Here is a 12,397-nt window from a genome sequence, read left to right on the forward strand (position 1 = left end):
TCACAGAGTAATACACTTTTTTAACTTAACTAGATAATGTCAAATTGCTCACCAGACTACTGTTTCAAGAATGTTTATTGAAGTTTTAATCATAATAGTCTCCAAACTGAAAACAATTCAAATTCCAAGGAGAATGGAGAAATAAATAATTTCCATACAACAGAATACCACTTAGCAACATGGATGGATCCCACAGATAATATTGAGTGAAGTTCATAATAGGCAAACAAGTCTGTGATGAGAGCAATAACAGTTACCTCAAGTAATGAGGAGGGGCATGATAAAGCCCCAGGGGGTTGGTGATGGCAGGGTGGAAAAAGTCTAGTTCTTGATGTAAATGGTAGATACCTGGGTGTACATGTAGATAAGAAGTCACTGAATTTACACTTAAGACACTCTACTATATGAGTATGGTATAAAAAGTGTGAAAAATAAAACACCAATGAATATGGCTGAACCAGTTTCCACCCTCACTAACAGTGATCCTGCTATTTAGGATAGTGAGACCTTTCATTTCACCCACTTGAGCTACATGAAATCACATCCAATTATGGTTTCACTTGCATATCCCTGGTTATTGGTGAGGTTGGGCATCTGTTGACAGGTTATTTTCACTATCAATTGCCTGTTCTCGTCTTTTACCCATCTTTCTACAGAAGTGTAATTTTTTCTGCATTTATCATAAAAGTTCTTAGGTAGCTGAGAAACTAGACAATTGCAAATATCTTCTAGTGTATGGCTTGCCTTTTCAAGTTTTAAATATTATCTCTCAATAAACTAAACATTTAAATTCCATTGTGGTCAAATTTATCATGTTCCTTTACATCTTCTTATTTCTAATTTATAATATTTATTCATAGGCTAAGGTAATAAAAATGTTCTTTTATTCTTTGAAAAAAATCCAAGCAAACTTTTCAGTTATATCTTTAACACCCTTTAAATTTACATTTGTGTATGATGAAAAGTGAGGTTGACCCACTGTCTTTTATTTCACTTAAAAGGACATAGGAGAATAAAAAGAGCATAGTTCCTTTTGGCAAAACCTGAGCAGAGATCATGTGTCTACTTTCTCTTGTGGTCTTGAGTTCCTAAGTGAATCCCCCTTCTTATCTTTTGCAACCAGAAATCACTTTCTCCTAGCAGTCTCCATTCTTCTTCCAGCTCTCTGCTGTGGAAGAAATGAACACCTGAGCATATAAGACTAAAGGTCAGGGCCTGGGGATAAAGCTAAGTGGCAAAGTGCTTGTCTAGCATTTGTGAAGTCCTGGGTTCTAGTCAAACAAAAACACAAATACACACACACACACATACACACACACACACACACAGAAACTACTGTCCCCCTACAACATGTATTTAAAATTTAATCTGGCCAAATTAACACTTATATTTGAAACCTGTATTATAAATCTGGGGCTTGACTGCAAAGATGTTGCTAGGTATAACTGGGCTCAAAGGATGTTTGTTGCCAGTGATCAGCAGTATGGTTTTGACCAAGTCATTTAATAGCTCTACCCTTGCTGCTTTCCCCATTCAGTCCTGTGGATAGTGGACACCTAGTCAGAGGGATAATCTTTCCTGTATGACCGACAAGCCTAACTAGGTGAGTGAAGGATTCATCCAAACCTGAGCTATGACGATATTTGAACTTGGTCACCTCTTCCCTCACTATCTGCAGTGAGCTCTGAGGTCATTCACAGGGAGTGCAAACATAAAAGGGCTGGAAGTTTTGTTCTCATCAGCCTATGGAACTAGGACACTGCCTGGGTTTGGATGGGTGCTGTGCCACAGTTGGCTGGAGAGGTGGGGCGGTCCTTGGACAAGATACTTTTAATTTCTTTGAGCTTCAGTTTCCTCCTTTGCAAAATGAGTTAACATGGGTAAAGCACTTTGAGCTGAGTTTAGCAATAATGAGTGCTTAGTGAAGGTGATCTATTGTTACTTGCAACAGAAAGTTTAGGAAGAGGAATTTTAAGCAGCAGAAATTCCTGTTCCAAGTCACCTGAAAAAATGCCTTTACTTTTTAATGAGAGCTCTGAAATGTGAAAGAGCTCTCAGACACCCATTCCTTTGGGCCCTCTTCCAGGTTTCATATTCTTATCTAACTCAACTTTGGAGTATGTAAGGGATTACAAACTGGAAGCCAATAAAGTGCACCGGACCCCTAGATTTAAAGTTTACATTAAGATAAAAGAATACATATTTTCAGTTTTTTTTGAAAGATGAGCTGAGGTGGGACCTCATTCCTTTATGTTGCCTAGCAGCCAACAGCCCTTTTAGATATGCCTTGGACCTTCAGCGCTCTCTCCCTCTTTTGGCTGCTGTGCTCTAGTGGCATCTCCCTGAGATTTCTAAGTAAAAGAGAAGGTATTTTACACAGCTGTCCTATGCTGCTGGCTCACCAAGATGAGACCTAGGGGTGGGCTGCTCTCTGAGAAAAAGGCCCCAGGAAGGAGCATCCCAGTGAAGCTGCTCCTGCCTTGTCCCTGCTAGTCATCATCCTTTCTATTCAAAACCTCAACAAAACAAGGAAACTCCTGCATGAGGACCTGTAGGGGGATGGAGACTGACTCCTACTCCTTCGTGTCATCCTCCTTAACAAGATGGCAACCCCATCTTGCTCAAGTGCCCGGAGGAGCCCTGAATGTAGTAAATGCTTAAAAATAATATGATGAGAGAGCATGTAAAACAGTAATGCTCAATAAACTCTTGTCCCTTACCCCCACCCCCGCACTCCTTTGTTTTTTTCCTTTTTCGGTCCAACTTCTAAAATCTCCAGCCAGTCAGGCCTTAAAAGACAACTGACAACTCTCAACCGGTTTACAACTCTTTACTAACTTCCAGCTATCCGCAGAATAAAGATCCTTCACAAACTGAAACCAGGCTTCCCTCCTGCGCTCCAAGCACGCGTTATCCCTGGTTTGTTAGAGTAGCTCAGTTCAGTTCTCGCTCTCCGCCTTCTCTCGATCTCTCCGCCTGGAATGCCACCTCCGCCTTGGCGCTTGACTCTGGCTTCCGGTCCGCTCCTGCCCCCGCTGCCCCAGGCTTGTCCTCACCAACAGCGAGTCCCACAGCAGTTCCCTTCACCCCGTGGCTTCCACCCTGTCCCTTCTCTGTAAAGCTTCCTATCGCAGCCTTGTGGGAGCGTTGGAAGCGATTTCATCAGAGAACTATAATCCAAAGAGGATCACTGGTGTCTTTGGAACTTTCCGGAATCCCCAGACGCTCAACGCTCCTCTACCCAGAGCACTGAGCGATCGGGCTTAAGTGAGCGCGCCTCCTGGAGCTCGGGGGCTAAGGTTCTGATAGCGGTGGTGGCTCTCTGCAAGGCTGGCTCTCGCCCTGGAGCAGTCACTGGAAGAGGAGGGGCGTGGACACTTCCCTGACAAAGCACATCACCGCTGAGTCGCAAGGGTTTGTAAATCGCGCCCTATTTCACGATTTACAAACTGAGGCCCAAAGGAGATGGTGACTTGGCCAGGGTCACTAGGTGAGTGGCGTGCTCAGGCGTGAACCTTTGGCTTTCCAGAGGTGCTGCGGCCAGCAGTGAATGCGGCTCTATAGCCCGCCTCCGTCTCCGCCGGCTCGGGTGGGCGGCGGAGCCGGGTCTCGCCTGCTAGAGGGAGCCGCAGGGCAGGGCGGGGGCCGGGGCTGGGGCCCGGGCGGGGGCCGGGGCTGGGGCCCGGGCGGGGCCGACACAGGTGCTCCGCATCCGGCCGGGGGGCGGCCCCGCAGAGCTTTATAAGCCACCGGGTGCGGAGCTGCGCGCGGCTCGCTGCAAAAATAGTGCCCACGTGTGTGCGCGTCCCTCGCCCGCCCGCCCGCCCGCCAGCCGGCCGGCCGGCCCGTCCGCCAGTCCCGCAGGGCCGCGCCGGCCCCATGGCGTTCCCTCTGGTAAGAGCCGCTGCCAAGCCGGGGCGGGGCCCGGTCCAGCGCAGCAGCTAACGGTCCGCGCGCAGCATCGCCAGCCCCGGCGCCCCTCCCCCGCTCCGCGTCCCGGGCTGGCGCGGGTCACATGCGGCGGGCGTGGGTCCGCGTGGAGGGGCGTGCAGCGAGGGGGCAGGGATCCTCCCGTGACTCAGGGCCTTCGGGCTTAAAGGCGCCGCGACTCTTGGGGGGCTGTCGCCTGGGCTTGTGAGCTACGCTGCTGGTGGCTTCGAGCGAGCATAGGTCCTGACCAGAGCAGAGTGACGGAAGGAAGCCCCGGCGTCCAGAATACTTGCTTCTTTCGCAGCCGTCGCACGTGAGGCCTGAGCCAGCCAGCGCTGGCAGCCGCGACCCCTCTCCCCTGCCGTGAGCCTCCTGTGCTCCGTCTAGGGTGCGGGGACCCCGGGAGGGCGGGTTTGCGGGGGTGAAGAGCCTCACGTGAAGAACGCCGCGACGGCGCGGGCGCGGCCCCTTTAAGGCGGAGGGATCAGGCCCTCGTGCCAGGCGCGCGCTTTCCTGGCCCGGGGGTCACGTGGCTTCACACGTTCGATAGGCTCCCAGAGGAGTCTTGGAGAGCGCGCGGGTAGGGTCCCGCGCGTGCGACTCAACTTTGAGCCGGGAGGCCTGCAAGTCTGGCCAACTGGAGGTGGGTCTTGGGGGCGTGTCCGGGTAGGGACCCCTGCGGCCCAGAGACGCAGGTTCCCCACCCTACTCCGCCCGTGTCCTGGGGAGATGTGTGCATATGGTTTGGCTGGCGACGCCGTTTTCCTCAGCCGGGACAAGGCCAGGTGCCTGAGCCCCGAGGTAGGGGATACTGATGCGGCCTCCAGCCCTGGCTGCAGGCTTGGGAAGCAGTGGTGGGCGCTGAGGGTGGGTCAGATGGTTGCTTCAGCTAACGGAGATGCGAGATGGAAGGGCTGCGCCGGCCTGGGGACATGAGGTTAGGGGGTGCAGACCAGGGAGAGATCTTCGCCGTTGGTGTCTCATTGGTTGTGCTTGTCTAGGTTTTTTCTTCTCGATCAAGTTGATCATGACTTTGTGCTTCTTGCCTAAAGGACCCTTGGAGACCACAATCCCCGGAAGTGGCCAGAACTGCCAAAGAATGCTAAGAGCTCGCGGGCAACCTGGCTTGGGGATGTGCAGCCTCATGTGCGTGGTGTTTTCGCGATGGCATTTTGCTCCTTGCAGGCTGTGCTCCTGTTCACCGGGCGCTCAAGCAGGGTTCTGCCTGTAGAAGACGTGCAGGAAACCCCGAGTTCCCCAGAGTAGCCTACTGACTGTGTCAGGCCTCAAGGATGGCTGTGCCCTCCCCGCCGCGGCCTTGGCTAGCTCTGATGAACTGGCATTTTTCTGGCGACTGCTTCCTTCGTCTCCCTGGCTACCACACTGCTTCCCCACGTTCTTCTGGCATCTAAGGAAACTGCTGGTCTTGGTCATTTGTTGGAGTCGGGGCGAGTGGGTTGGACTGGGAGCTCTGGTTGGTGCTCCTCTAGTGATAGGGCTGACCTATGCCAGCTGGCAGAGTGTCTACTGAGGATAGTTTTTCACCCTTAAATTCAGGTTCTCTTTGAGTCTAGGGATTCATTCTGGGTTAAAAAATGGGAACCAATCGAAACAACAGAATCTTGGAAATACAAACTGGCGATTGGTTTTGGGGTTTGTTTGTGTGGTAAGTAGAAAAGGGGTGGATATTCTGTTTCTGGAGCCCAGTGGTGCTCTGTGATTTTGGGAGCCCCTAAGAACAGTAGTGTTCAAGACTCACCACTGGTATTTATCTTTACTCTTCCAACTTGCCTGGAGTTATAAACTCTACTCCCAGAGCATTGCATCTGCGGAGTTGTTTTGTTTTTTTTTTTTTTGGGGGGGGGTTATGGGCTGAGGTGGGCTGGGGCTTGGTGTTTTTGTTTTTGTCATGGTAACTTAATTTAAATTTGGGTGGCTGGGCAATGCATACTCCACTTATAGAAATAGTATTTGGAAGTCGAGTACCCTATATGTAAGTATTCCATTATAAAAATACTTACCATTCCCTTCCCAGTGGTTGTCGTATATACAGCTCACTATAATTAGGCTTTCTTGTGTGGAAGAGCGATTTTGCCAACCTGTACAGCAATGCATGGCATAGTGGTGCATGCCTTTAATCCACAGAACTGGGGAGGTTGATGCTGAAGGCTTGTATATTGGAGGCCAACCTGGCAAGTTAGTGAGATCGTCTCAAAGTAAAAAATGTGGCTCGTGATGTAGCCCAGTGATAAAACACCCCTGGGTTCAGTTCCCTAAGTATTCTCCGCCCCCAACACACAACCCCAAACAAAAAACTAGTGCATATGGTGAATTATCATGGGGATTTGGTTTGGAATGATTCTGGGGTCTTTCCCAGGCACACATAACAATGTCGACGAGGCAGAAAATGGAGGATGATGATCAAGTTGTAGGACTCCAGGCTCAAACCAAAGTTGTCATAATGATAGTGTTTGCCCCAATCTATTAATTTTTCTGGGAGGGGATACCCAGGATTGAACTCGGGGGCACTCAACCACTAAGCCTCATCCCCAGCCCTATTTTGTATTTTATTTAGAGAGAGAGTCTCACTGAGTTGCTTAGCACCTTGCCATTGCTGAGGCTGTCTTTGAACTCCAGATCCTCCCTCAGCCTCCCAAGCTGCTGGGATTACAGGTGTGCGCCACCTTGCCTGGCTTAATTTTGTTTTTAATCATTAAAATGGGTCGCAAACCAAATTCTACAGGAGCCTGAAGGAAGAGGAAGGAAGCAAGAGTAATACCTATTGCTGCCCTCTAAAGCAGCCGCTAGCTGACCGGTTCCAAGCAAATATGTTGATGGATCTTTGATTTTTTTTTTTTCCTAGTCAAGCTGGCCATTTCTATTTTGATGAATTCCCTGTCTTTTAAATGTACCAATTAAAAAATTATAAACTATGTGGACCAGCTGAAACATGTCTTTTGTGTTGTATTTAACCTGAGAGCTAGTTTGGGATCTGTTTTTAAGTCATTCCTGTTAGATTTCCCTCCTGTTTTGCAGATGAGGAAACAGCTCAGATGTCTGGTCTCAAGGCTTTTAATTAATGGAATAACATTTGGGGTCCTTTTGATGCCATAGCCTAACCTATTAATATATGATATATATTATGGTATATCAGAGCACTGGGCATGGGGATTTTATAGGTTGTGGACAGCATAAGAAAAAAGTAGTGGTCTGTGAACTGGTCCCCTTTATAGATAGAGTGAACCTTAACTGCATTCCTGGAAATCTATTGCTGTAGAAGTCAGTGTGGGTCTTCTGAGCATTAGTGCAACAGTGTTGATGTCAGGAGGAATGTGCTGTGTCTATCATTCCAAAATGTGTGTGAGAGCAGTTAGTTGATCCTGAGAGCCAGAGGTCTGGAGAAATCGGGCTCCTCCCATTGTGAGGGTGATCCTCCAAATCCTGTGCACAAAAGACTTTCCTTTTTCAACATACTTAAAATTGTAATAGTCTTTTTCTCCTTTGGAAACAAGGCAAACATAAAATTATATAATTGTTTTAGTACCTATATGAGTAGAATCAAGCTTACTAAATCTCATTTTTTCTTAGTTAAATAATTGTCATAATGTATCTCAGATTTCTAAGAAGAATTAATAAAGGGTTTGTATATTTATAGGCTTTGGGTATTGAACCCTGGATCTTGCACATGTTGAGCATATGCTATACCACTTAACAACACCCACCTCCCCTAGTAAAGGATCTTTGGCAGTATGTGGTAAAATATTCAGGGATAGCCCCAACAGCATAAAAGAATCCTGCCCCAGAATAAAGGGCTAGAGTTTTAACTCTGGGTAAAACTTAGGATCTCAGCCTTATACATAGCCACACTAGTAGATATAAAGGGACTATAAGCATTTCTGTACCTTCCTCCTAAGAATTCAAAGCGGCAAAGTCTTTGCCAAGGGGATTTTTCTATAAGAATGCAACTTGGGTACAAGCTGGGTTGCTTTCTTACCTGTGGCCTGAAAAGTTTTAGGAAAGATAGGAACTTTAAAATGTTAAGTTTCCCTACCCACTTCTTTAGCAATCTTTACTAGCCAAGTAGTCAGCTATGAGTTCAATGTTTGTAGATTCTAGGAGTGGGGAGGACTATGTGTGTGTGTATGAGGGTAGGGTGGGGTGGGGGAGGTTGATTACTGTCTTTGCTGGTGTCTTTTTGTTTTATGTTAAATTTTGTGTGTGCAAGCTTTCTCATTCGCTGATTTCAGGTCCCTTGTGAAATGGCCATTCCCTAAAATTGTTTAAAGGTCAAATTAATTAAGGGGTTTATACTTCTGGTTTAAAATTTGGGTAGGATTGTACACCAAACACAGATATTAATGTTTAGACTATTGTCTTCAGTAGATAGTGATGGAGGCAGTAAAAGAATCATGGCATCAAATAGCAAATTATTTTTTCTGCTGTGGAAGAGCTGTTATAATCTCATCCTGTTCTGCAAATCTGCTCTTCCTAGGCAGTATCTTAAGATGAACTGACTCTGGGAATTTGCCAGAAAGCATGTTGGGGGAGGATACATAAAGAATTTGGCTTCTTTTTTTTTATTTAAAACCAAGAAGCATGGACTGGACCCTTTCAATGTTAAGTTTTTTGGATGCTACTAACTCTGCCTCCTTTTCCCCCCACGTTGCAACTTTGAAAATTTGCCTTGTTTTTTTCCCCTGCCCTCATACACACACATAGTCCTCCCCACTCCTAGAATCTACAAACATGTAGATTAAACTGCTCATGTAAGCACAAATTCCAAGCACAGAAAGTTTTTAATGTTGCTAGGACCCCAAAATATAGTATACTGGCTGAAAAATTGAACTAAAAGGTACATAATCATATAAGATTTACATTTTTGTAGGAAAATTATATCTGACCTTCCATAAAAAGTCTCAATTTTTTTTGGGGGGGTGCATACCAGGGATTGAAGTCAGGGACACTCCACCACTGAGCCCTATTCCAGCTCTATTTTGTATTTTATTTAGAGAAAGGGTCTCACTGAGTTGCTTAGCATCTTGTTTTTGTTGAGGCTGTCTTTGAATTTGTGATCCTCCTGTCTCAGTCTCCCAGAGCTGCTGGGATTACAGGCATATTCCACCACCGCATCCGGTTAAAAGTATCCAAATTTTATAATATTGAACCATCATTATAGGTGTAATTTCCAGTGACTTTTTGTTACTGAAATTTATTTTTTAATTAAATTCAGGGCTAGGCTAATTGGAACTCACTAGTCACATTGAAATTGTATGCAGGTTTATCTTATTTATGGTGCTGGGGATGAAACCCAGGGCCTTATGCATGCTATGCAAGCACTCTACCATTGAGCTGTACCTCCAACCCCTGTTATTGGGATTTAAAAAGATACCTGTTAGGGATCATTTTGTTGCTTTAATGGATATGTGCTTTTAACTAGCAGACTTGTATTGGGGGTGTACCTGGATAAATTGGACTGAGTTTTTCCTTCGGTAGTTCAAGAAAACATTTTAGCATGTTTTACCTTTGAATTCTGCCTTGTTTTTTTCCTTAGTATTCCTGTATGGTTGGAACAGTCCTTTCAGATTATAGTGAGTTAACACTCTTTGTCTCTATTTTGTAAGGTGTTTTGTGCTGACTTCCCTTGAGGTAACTGGAGAATCCCCAGAAGGGCAGGTCTAAAGATTTGTGTGCTAAAAATGGGCCACTGTTGATTCTGGGAATAACTTGACTAATCCTATTACTGGTTTCTTTATTCTTAGCCAGCATAATATGCTGATATAGTATCATACAGATGGGTTTAACCCCATTGCCTACATCTTCTTTAATAAAGTCATGAGCATAGCTTTTCTTTGTTGGAAGAGAGCAGTTATCTTGAAGAGAATGTTGGAGTTTTTGTGTGTCTTTTGACAGAACACTTAATCTTTTACTACTTAATACCTGTGCTGTCATCATTCTGGGTTTGTGCCCCTGAATTCTGGCTCTTGACACCATTTGTTTCATGAGTTGGCCTTATCTCCTGAGACCTTTTTTTTTTTTTTTTTTTTAAAGCTATAATCTTGGAATTGTTTTGAACTTAAAAGGTGTAAGAGATCTGTCTTCCAGGTATAATTTGGAGTTGATACCAAGCCCAGTTTTAATTTCTGACTCCCTCTTCTTATAGACAAAGGAGAGTTAAGCTTAGAATTAAAACAATTATTTCAGTCTTATACAGTGAATGGGTGATAGAACCAGAACTGGAATGCTCATTTTCTCATTTTTAGGCTAGTGTTATTTTTAGAATTCACACAACTTGACCTCTGCTATGTTGGTGTCTTTCATTTTACTGAAAATTTCTGTTTGGTTCACAAGACTATGAATTTCTGATTTTTCTTATTGATATATTTTCAGGCTTCCTCTTCTCCCTCAATGCTACATTCTCTATGGTTCAGTCTATTGGATCATTTCTGTGCCTTTATTCGGAGGGTCCATGTATTCTGCGCCAGTTTTCTGTGTGACTAAGTTTTAGTTTGAGCGTTTCACCCCTGATTGTTCTCAAGATTTATAGTTCTGGATTGGGCCACTGAATACATGTATTTGTTCGAGGCATATTAAACCCAGCAGGTTTTGATTCTAAAAACAGAATCAGTTTCTTTCCTTTTCTCATTTCTTGGAGCTAATCTGATTCTATCCTCTGTACACAATTAGTCTAATTTTTCCCCCCTGTTAGACTCTAGTGTCCTTTTGGGGCAAAAACTGCATTTGGGTGTTATGCTTTTTCCACATCAGAGGTTCTGCTCCAGAAGGATGCTGGATAAGTACATGGTTTTAGCTTTTCCTTTGGAAACCTCTTCCAGTTTGTGTAACTACAAAGCCTTGATATGATCCTACCTTTGTGTCTTCTGTAGCTCTTGTATCCTTTCATTACTTCTCCTTGCTCATTGCTGATTCTCTAGTTTGAGTCTTGTTGCATGATTGTATGCAATCTACTTTTTCCATCATCTTCTTCAATTTTTCATATACATTCACACCTGCCACTCTGTGGAGCCTTGCCTCAATAGTATTCTCATTGTTCACTAGGCCTATCTCTTTGGCCCTTGGTCTGTATGGAATGTCACATCTCCCAAGCTGGACATGAGTTCCTGGATCCTTCCTATCTCCATCCCACACCCTTATGAAGAAAAAGATAAAACATTCGATTACCAGTTCCACCGGTTATTGTCAAAGCTCGTAGGTACTCGATAATTTCAGGATTGGGGGTTTTAAGTTTGGACCAGATACAATTTAGCATGGGAAAAAGCCCAATAAACTCAAATACCACATGAATAGTATTATATAATTAGGGATCCAAAGATTACCATTATATTTATTGGTTGCTTTCTCATCATATACTGGGACCATTTCGGGAATTGCAAATAAATAAGAAAGATCCAGCTCGCAAGGAGTTAATAGTCTAATAGGAACACAAGCACATAAAATAGTTATGTGCTATATTGTAAATCCAACAATTAAATATATACAGAAATAACATGGGGGGTAGGCATGTAAAAGAATTAAAGGTTTTCTTGAACAGACCAAGGGAGAACATTTTAGGCAATAGAACAACACGAATAAAGACAAGGAGTTATGAAAGAGAGGATTGCATTTAAGTAACTAATTTCAATATTGACAGAATTTTAAATGCAGTGGTTACTATCCTAAGACTTACCAGTTGCACTGTATTCTTATTTGCAGGAGAAGTTAGTATACAGTCACACTAAAAAGATATAAATAAAATTGCTGCAAATATTCTTATAATATTCAAAATGTTCAAAAATAAAAACAAATGCCCGTTGTGTCAGGGATCCCCAAGAGTATTCCCAGGGAAAATAGGGCAAAGTCTGGAAAGCATGTTCAAATTACCTAGGGTTCTATGCTAGGGGAGTCAGACAGGACCCCATTTAATTCCCACAGCTGACAGTGCATGTAGAATGTTGTTGGTCAACAAAGCCTGTTAGAACTTGATGTATAGGGTGTTGTGTGTGTTTTTTATTTTGGTTTTGTCAACCAGGCAGCCTCTGCTTAGAATGTACCCAAATTCCAAGCTCCAGTGGGAGAGAGTATTTGGCATAAACCATATTGTTTGTCCAGTTTACATATAGTAGGTCATGCTTTTCAGTAATGCAAATGGTGGGTCAAAATCCAAGTTCCCAGATGTCAACCAGAAGACAGCAGTAAGGCCTGCTATTTAATTAACTCTTTTCTTCACACCTATAAGCAGAAATATGGATAAATTATATGATTGCATCTGTTACATTGTGGTTTTTTTTGGATTTTCTCCCCTTCTCTCCCACTGGGACAGAGGACCTTGTGCAAGCTGGGCAAGTGCTCTGCCACTGAACTAAATCCCCAACCCCTCATTACATCTATAACACTAAGCAGTAATAAAACCACTAAGCTGCACTGCAACATGTAGAAATCTCATGCTAAGTAGAAAGAAAAGCCAGACCCA

The sequence above is a fragment of the Callospermophilus lateralis genome, chromosome 3, assembly GCF_048772815.1.
Source record: "Callospermophilus lateralis isolate mCalLat2 chromosome 3, mCalLat2.hap1, whole genome shotgun sequence".
Lineage (NCBI taxonomy): Eukaryota > Metazoa > Chordata > Mammalia > Rodentia > Sciuridae > Callospermophilus > Callospermophilus lateralis.